General features: G+C 43.8%; 1 protein-coding gene across 16 annotated transcripts in view; it reads right to left on the minus strand.

Moving 5' to 3' along the window:
* LRRFIP2 (LRR binding FLII interacting protein 2) overlaps positions 1-6,770 on the minus strand; it is a 60,294-nt gene extending 53,524 nt beyond the window's left edge. For 7 of the 16 annotated variants that reach the window (XM_054191138.1, XM_054191141.1, XM_054191144.1 and 4 more), the window contains exon 1: positions 6,170-6,769. The gene's annotated coding sequence lies outside the window, so the exon portion shown is untranslated. Of the gene's footprint in view, positions 1-6,169 lie in introns of all 16 variants that reach the window. The other 9 variants (XM_054191147.1, XM_054191148.1, XM_054191146.1 and 6 more) reach the window with 4 other exon arrangements.
* Positions 6,771-9,019: the final 2,249 nt, after the last annotated feature.

Here is a 9,019-nt window from a genome sequence, read left to right on the forward strand (position 1 = left end):
TTTTTTCCATTCCATGTAATGTTTAATTAAGCTGATGTATGTCAGAGTATTTCACGTCTTGTTATACAGTTCAGTACTAAAGAGATCTAGTTCTATTGCTAACAGACTCGTTAGTCTAATACTGAATGTATTATGACATTACTTCTCAGAAAAATATAAGGTGCCAAATATTTCACGTGCATGCAGAAGTATTTTTTAGGTGCTTCACTTCCATAACTTGCTAATTTCTAGAAAAATTATTTTGCTGCATATTATAAAAAATTCAATATAAGCCATAACATTAGAATTTTCACTGAAAATAACTAAACAGAATCCCAAAACAAAACACAACCACCAAAGAACAGTTTGTTACATTGGCGTTCCTAAAGTATAAAAGACAATAAAAGGAAAGTACATTATAATCTGCTGCATTTACGGTTCAGAATACTTGAGTCACATCTATTACATATTTATTTCTTACTGTAGGCTGGGTTATACGCTATATTACACAACTGATGAAGGGACATCCTGTTGTATTTCATTCAAAAAAGTGAAGTGCCTGAAGTCCCCAACAAACCAGAAGACCTGTGCGGAAATCCCTCAAGTTCCCTCTCTCACTTGCCTTCACTTTAGGCATATATAAATTTTATCTCTTCCCTAAGCCTTTGCTGTCTACTCTTCTTCCTATTACCTTCTGACTAAATGTTCTCTTTGTTTCTTTTTCATTTCGTAGAAAAAAGTGTGACCTGTCTTACGTAAAAGAGAAGCTACACTACGAATTAAAGCCCTATCACTCACCACCTTCAATGGCACCACCTGTTCTGATGCCTGGGCCTATGCCAGTGTATTTGGCATCACATACATGCAAGGCATTCAGATACTACAGTGTGAACAGGCTATAAATAAACAGACTGAAACTCTCCTTTTCTCTTTCAAAGTAAGGCCACAAGATAGTTAAAATTCACCTGCGTAGAAACAATCTCTGTATATTTGATCCAACAACAGAAAAGAACAGCCCTGCTCTAGACCCAGCCTCAGAGTTTCCTAATTAACACTGGAATACAAGCCAGCAGCCTCTGCATTTCAAGTGCAAAGCCACAAACATAGCAGTTTATATCTTTAAAGGAGTAAACTATTTTAATCCTGGGAAGGAATTGCACCTTTTACCCATAATATCCAGGCAAAGTTTCTTACAGTTTCAGTTGTCCACTTGCAGAATTATTGTTTTTATCTGCTACACACCTTTAAACACTGAATTGAGTGGACCACAAGGGAGGTTCTGCAGAATATTGCAATAGAGCTAACTGCCCCTGCTAATGGAAATTGGTATCTTTAACGTATGATACGATAGGTAAACTGGGAAGTTGTTCATTATAAAATATCATCTGAATGTAATTTACCAATATTGGAGTACATAAATAGCTAGGTTTGTTACAGAATTGTATGTCTCTCTTAACAAGACATAGCACTAAACATTTTCTCAACAAGACCCAAAGATCTTATAGGATACGTAGTAATAGTCTGTGTGAACAATTTCAGTTACAAGTTGATTCAATTTAAATTAGTGGCTGAATTCTTTGATTTCATAAGAACAAAAAGGCAATGAGGCCTGTGGGAGAGGGGAATTCTGACATTTGAACACAGAGGAAGGCTGGAATTTCTTGAAATCAAACAGTCTAAAAACCTAGAAGAATCTGAATGAATGTTACTTGAACAAATGATGTTAGAAACACATTCATTTTCCTTATTTATTAATGTAAGAAGCAGGAGGGGAAAAAAAATCCCAAACATTCCTCACCAGCAAGCTAATCACAGGTTGCTGATAAAACACACACAGTAGTAACTAATTTTGAATTTTGACAGTTCCACAAATGTTAAATATACTAAAAAAATATACCTGTGAAATTTACTAAAAAGAGAAAAAGCTTTTTCAAATACCTAACTAAAAAGAAAAATCTAAGGAGCAGGAGTGCTACAAACTGATGATGGAGTTGAAATTAAAGAATTTAAATATACTTCATACATTAACTGAGCACTTGGTTCTTTACTTCACCAAATGAATACTGATGATGACTGAAGGTATGGAAGCTACCATACCCACAATTAAAGCGAAGTTCTAAAAATTAATGTGCTTAGAAGAACAGTGGGAAACCCAACCCAGCAATTTTAAAGAACTGTCTCATGAAACTGCAGCTCTAGCAACACAAAGCTACAAATAAGCCAGAGGTATTATTACTGCAAAACAGGAGAAGTAGCATTCATATTTGCTAAGGAGCAGGAAAAAAAAAATCACATTGGAAATCACGGTCTTATTTGCTTAACCTTCAGTGCTTTGTCAAAGCAAACTCTAAAGGAGACACAGAAATAAATGGACACAGAATAAAAATACAAAATTTTACTTGAGATAAAATTATGCAAGACTAACATAAGAGTCTTCCCCAGAAAAATGCCCCTATACAAGGGTACACTCTTTGGAATTAGAATGTCTGTCCATGGGCCCAAAAGCACCTGAGAAGGAAAAGCAGCTGCATGACCACAGGGTGACCCATGACCCAACAAAGGATTGTGTGGAGAGTGAGAGATAGAAGTAAACAGAGTTTTAATGCAATAGTTTTAAGGGTTTATTTAGAATTTTCATTCAGAATAACCTTGTTCAGAAAAAGATTAACTGCAACTAGAGCTATTGCAAAAAAGAGCTGCTAATATGAGTAAAAGAGCCTAACATTAAAGGGAAAAAGCAAACACTGAGAAAAGCATATAATTACTGTCTGCCAAAAGATTACAGTGCTTACCACTATGATGGAGACAAAGTTATTCCAGTTCATGAATAGTGTTTCCATTTAAAAAAACCTGTTCATCTCTAATCATGGCCCACTTCAGAAACCGCTGGCACAAAGTTTCTGCTCTGAGAGGACAAGGTCATGTCAGCTTCTTCAGGAAAAAAAGTTACTCTCTGGGGAGTTGAAAGTTAATTCAGTACAAACTGACAACTGCACAATGCTTTAATGCAGCATATTCACAGTTTATTTGCCATTTTAAAATCTGAGAAATACAACTTCTTATGAGTTCATGGTGTTTCGGAACAGAATGACAATTCCTTAGAGGGGGCTTAAATCCCTCAGTTTGATGGTGTTACAAAGCTATAGGTAAACAGAAAGTCTCCAGTTAATCAAAAAGCCATTACGCAGTCTGCAAAATTGTTGCCTGATGGAGCCATAAAGTGTAACCTCGCCTGATTAGTTTGGTAAACTTAAAGCAACACAAGACAGTAACTGTACCAATGTGTCCTACGGGGCTGTAGAACTACCAGGCACCTCCAGACCCACCAAGCTGCCTTTGGTGACCTTCCTCAGCCTTTGCAAATTACCAGAATTCCAAGACAACACCACGTGGTGATGCAATTTCAAGCAGTGGCACTTATTTTATGAAGTATGAGTTCTCTGCCAGTCAGTTGGTAACAGCTGCACTTGGAGATACCATTACTCCACAAAATAAAACATTACATACAGGATGTTATCATCAGTGACAAGAAGCGTCCACCAAGTTCTTACAATAGCACCTCACCAAAGGATCTCTCAGGGCACAATGCAAAGCGTACGAAGGTTTCAGACAAGCAGTGTTAACACAGCTGGACTTTTCTAGAATCAGTGCTACCATAAATGCTGAAGATCCAGGAACAACCTAAGAAATCAAATGTAATTTTAAAGTATGAGGAAATGACAGTACTATGATGAGCACCATGAAAAATGATGGGAACGTATAATAAAAAAGTAACAAGAATCTTCCATAAATGTTTATTCTAAAATGGAACAATCATCATTTTTACACTGTCAGCTTTTTCAAAATGATTATCCTTTCTGTCATTTTGCAAAAGAATGATTCATTACTCATTAAAAAAAAACCAAACAAAAACACTGCTACTATATTGAGCCTCCATTTTTTTTAATGAAACAAACAGAGAGCCCCATGGTAACAACCCACATTCAGTAACAAGCTGCAACTATTTAAGATATTTTTCCATTACCAATTTAATACACTCCTACACTCTTTTCTACTACTGCTACAGTACAATGCAGAAAAGCTACTGAAGCAAGCAGGACAAATTCTGCTGGGTACCCCTTAGAGCTTTCTCCACCTGCTGTTTTTTCAATCAGCTGACACCACTCCTGCTGACTAGCCCTGTGCTGTGGTAGCAGGCTGGTAGGCTTCGAAACACTTGTTCCCACCTGGCCCTTTGGGAGGTGCCCCTTCACTTCTTCCCGTGGAGCAGCTCTAACTCTGCATGCCTAACACAAAAAAATATGAACTTTATCATCTTCACAAGCACTATTTACAGAAACTATTTTCAAGGACATGTAATGCACAAACACAAACTGTCCATTACATACACTTAACATGTTACCTAGTTTCCAGATAGTCAAGATAATAAATTTGGATTACTTTCTCAGAAAGCATCTCTAATCATTTTTGGTAACACTACTGGACTGTACTGACCCACAATTATCTCCACACACCTTCACATCAGGATCTTACAAACACGAACAATAACACAGTATCAAATCTGTTACTGGTTTCTAATCCTCTGCTGGCATTATATACCAGAGGTATTCAATTGTATGTGACACCAATCTAGTTTATTTGGGTGTATGCACATCACAACTTGTGCACTATGTGAAAGTCTAGACCTTCACATGTTCTACAGATCCCCTCTACTTGGAGTCCAATTTAAACAGCACTTTCTAAAAGTTCACATGCATTAAAGCGCTATACCATCTTCCGAGACAATGAGAGTCATTAAAAAAAAAGTAAAAATAAGCTCCTTTGGAATCAGTTCATAAGCAGCACTGATGTTTAGAGCAACAAGCTTACACCTGACTCATTTCACGCAACAGTCTTCTATTCACAAGTTCTCAGCTACAGCCAGGAATTCAGCTCAGGTACAACTGACTGACTTCACATTCTAAGGTAAACATCTCCAAACCCAAGTTACACAAAGCAATGGAAAAAGCATGTCATGTACGTCAAACTATTTTCTACTGCTAGAGCACCTTTCATCTGTTCCTACATCATCACTAAGCAATTACATTAACCGAGGAAGCAGATGTATATTAAGAAGATAACTGTTCCTGGGCCCCAATACATTTAATTACATCCCTTTACAGTCAAGACACAATGAATGTCTGAAGAACTCACCAGACAAGCGTTGATTTTGTCTTATAGGAAGTTTTTAACCAAAAAAAAACCCCCAGATATTTTCAAAGATGTTTGATTGATACTTTAAAGGGATAAAACTGATCCTAAACCTTCCTCATTTCAAGGCAAAAACGTCTGTAAATCTCTCTAAAATGAGGGAGTCACCGAGTAGGTCATACAAATTCAACATAGTATGCCGCTCCATTTACAAAACGTTTTTATTATCAGTGAAATACGTAGCACTGCCCTTCAAAGTATCACGCTAGGGTTCAAACTGGAAACCACTTTGAATACTGGGAGCAAATCACAGCCCGGAGCTGTTTTCGGGCTCCTTCCAAACTCATGAATGGGTCCCTCTCTCTTATCCTCATCAACAGCCTCTGTGCCATTACAGCAGCAGGGCACACCAAGAACAAATCAAAAAACGCCCTCTGAAATAAGAAGAAAACTCGACCGAGCATCAGAAGGCCTCACCGAACCCCGCCGTAGCTCCTTACCGAGGGGGCACGCCCTGCCGCTCGGGGGAACGTGCTTCGAGGAAGTGCGAGCCAGAAAGGCACCCCCACACACGCAGCTGTGATTTGGGGACATCTCCCTCCTCTTCCTCCCCCTCCTTTCCACTCCGCACCCAGGCGGGAACGGCACCTTCCCGCCGGCCTGCCCCGACCCCCGAGGGGCTGAGCCCCGCCGGAAGGGGCTCGGGCGGTCCCGGCTTCCCCTCGCCCGCCCGCATCGCGCCTGACAGCGGCCGCAAAGAAGCGGGGTGGGGGGGGACGACACGGACACCCCCAGCGGTATCGTTTCCCCTCTCCCGTTCACCTACCTGCCGAGGGAGCCCCGGCGGAGCCAACGTGCCCTCCCCGCTTCTCGAAACCCGAAGAACCGGGTTCCCACCCTGCTTCCCCACCCCGCCCGGGTTTGTGTGTGTGTGTCTATGGCACCCTCCCTCCCTCCCCGGCCCTCACCCTCTGCTCGCCCGGGCCCCGAGAAGCCTTACCTGCGGGCCCGCCCGCCGCAGCGCCGCGACGGCTTAACGGGGGAGGGGGGGTAGGTTTGCTTCACCCTCCCCTTCCACGGCTGCGAGGGGGCTCGCCGGTCCCGGAATGGCCTCAGGCTCCTTCCTTCCCTCGCTCCTCCACGCCCAGAGTCCAAGGAACAAGAGGCAGAAGCCGCCCCAGGGCGAGCGCGGCTGCCCGCCGGGCACGGACCGTCCAGAGGCCGCGGCGAGGCGGCAGCTACCTCGCTTCCCCCCTTTCTTGCCCTCCCCACCCTGCTTCTTTCCCCCGTGAGGGGCCCGCAGGAACCGGAGCCTTCGGCGGAGACGAGCCGCGCCGCTCCAGGCCGCCCTCCTCTTCCCCCGCCCCGCGTTCTTGCCTCCTCCCCTTCTCCGCCGGGCGGTTACGGCCACAGCGGGAACGCGGGTAGGAAACAGCGGTTCATTTCAAACCACCCGGAGGAAGGGGCTGGCGCTGAGGGGAGGGCGGCCGGGCACGGTCGGGGTCAGTGGGCAGCCGTTGCAGTAGCGGCACGCGTCCCACACTGCTACCGAGACCGCTGCCCACTCGCCTCGCCCCACAGCCCCTGACACAGGCCGGTGGGGCGGACTGCGCAGCCGCCATGGAGGAAGGGGCGAGAGGGCGGTGCGCCTGCGCAGGGCGGGCGGCGCGGAGCCCCGGCTGTCCGGAGCTCTGAGGGAAAGGGAGGCGGGTGTCTGTGTCCTGAGGCGGCCTTTTCAGCTCAGGGACGGTGAGGCAGCAGTCAGCCCCCGGCGCTAAACGCGCTGCTGGAGGGGGAGTGCTTGCCTCTCCCCCCATCCCCGTTTCTCTTTTCCTCAGCAGGCAGCAAAGGGAGGGGGGTCGTGCCCTGTGAGGAGGGCTGCGGCCAGCTCTCCGCCTCGGCTCCCCCCTTATCACCGGGTGGGCCGGCTGACTCGCTGCTGTGGCGGGGAGAGGTAGGTCTGCGACCTTCTCCTTTGCGTTTGCTCCTCGGTTTTGTTTGTACGGACCAGCCGGAGCCCCCCAGTCAAGGCCGCGGCGCGACCCGCCACCTTCAGCCGGGCCCGGGCCCGGGCCCGTGGAATCTGTCCCTGCGCATTTTGCCAAGCTGGGGTGTCCTGCTCCCATCGCTTTTAAGAGCTGGCACACCCCGTCCCCGCCATGAGTGTGGTGGAAGGTTTAGGTGGATGGGTGCCAGGCGGGGTTTATGGGTAAAAGAATCCTGTGCAAGCATTTACACCTTATCTTCTGTGCAGGCCCAAACGCAGCTGGCCTTCTGTGCTATCAAATTTTAAATACAGACAAGCAATGAAATCCCTAAGAATACCATATAGAAAAGAAAGAAAAAAAGTATGGTATATATGGCGTACCATTAAGGGGATGTTAAGGAAAGGTGTAAGGGATTGGAACTAGGTAGTCTTTAAGGTCCCTCCCAACTCTAACCAGTCTATGATTAAATCTGTTCCAATTTATTCACAAAGCGCCAGCTAATGTTCATGAAAGTATTGATGAGATTGCTGCGGAGTGGACTTGGGATCAGATCTGTAGTCCACTTGCTTTTCAACACCTCTGCCAGCAAGTGCAAGGTGTCTGAAAGAACGTAGAGATGATCAGAGGTCTGGAGGAGATGGCATTTCCTATGTTAAACATCACACGGGAATGAAAAAGCACTGTTAGAATGACAAGCCTAGTGGCAGGACTCAAGAACATTCACCAGAGCCCTTGGCAGAGGTCAAATGTCATACTAAAATAAGCTCAAGTGGATGTGCACGAAGTAAAGAAAAAGAGACATGCAAGTGAATTAAATCTATTACAGTGACATAAAACAATTTCCTTGAGTTTCATTAGTATTTTATAACTTCCTGTCTGAGAAACCCTGTACTGTCTCAGTCTCTCTCCTCACTCGTCATGCAGCATAGCCTCAGCAGGCTTATTTTTAACATCACATTAATTTCTGTAGTGATAAATTATGATCTCACCACAGGGAGATGAAGTAGAAAGTTTCTCTTGGAACATCAGTAGGAAAGACCAAAAAAAAGTACTGGCTTAAAAACTACGTTTTTATTTGTAGTTTATTCTTACAGAAGGACTCACCTGCTGATTTTCTGGGCTTTATGGAGAGTCTTCATTAAAAAAACAGCCTAGCTGGTGGGAGAGGTCTTTTGTTCCCTCTTGAGTGGAGAGGGAATCTCCTGAACCTTGTATGGAATCTACTGAAATGTGGGATGTCCCAGGTTTGCGTGGGATGATTCTCTATTATTATATTGCTATATAAAGGGGAAAAACGTTTTCAGTTGTTTATACATTTTTCTCCAATGAAGTGTTGGTAGTTGCATACGTTTAGTCTTTTGATATCATAGGCTGCGCATTTTTCTTTAATGATGCAGCAAAACACATGTCTCCTTGAGAGCAGACGTGCATTTTTGTGGCTTGAAAGAGCAATTGTTTACTTGACTAAAAGCGGTGCACAGTACAGTGTATACACAGTGCAGTCACTACAAGCAGTGGTACAGGATGTCACAGTAGCAATTCTGAGTTCAGCATCGTTAATGAGTAGTTAAACAGTCAAGTTATATACAGTTTCATTATCAACCTTTAATTAGAAGCCAGAAAACAAAAGTTATGTTGGTAATTTTGCTGTGAAATGGCAACATTTACAACATATGATTTATGAATCTGCCTTGAACAAATTCTTATTGAAGCTAGTATAAAGCCTGCTCTGTTAATAATGAGTTTCTGCTAAAATTAAATACATGAATGAAGTGTCACTGGATCTGCCTTTGAATGTATTTTCTCTTCACTGTTTTCCTGTTATATGGTAGATTAGTATAGATTCCTTGCCGTATGTAATT

The sequence above is a fragment of the Rissa tridactyla genome, chromosome 2 (assembly GCF_028500815.1).
Source record: "Rissa tridactyla isolate bRisTri1 chromosome 2, bRisTri1.patW.cur.20221130, whole genome shotgun sequence".
NCBI classification, from domain to species: domain Eukaryota; kingdom Metazoa; phylum Chordata; class Aves; order Charadriiformes; family Laridae; genus Rissa; species Rissa tridactyla.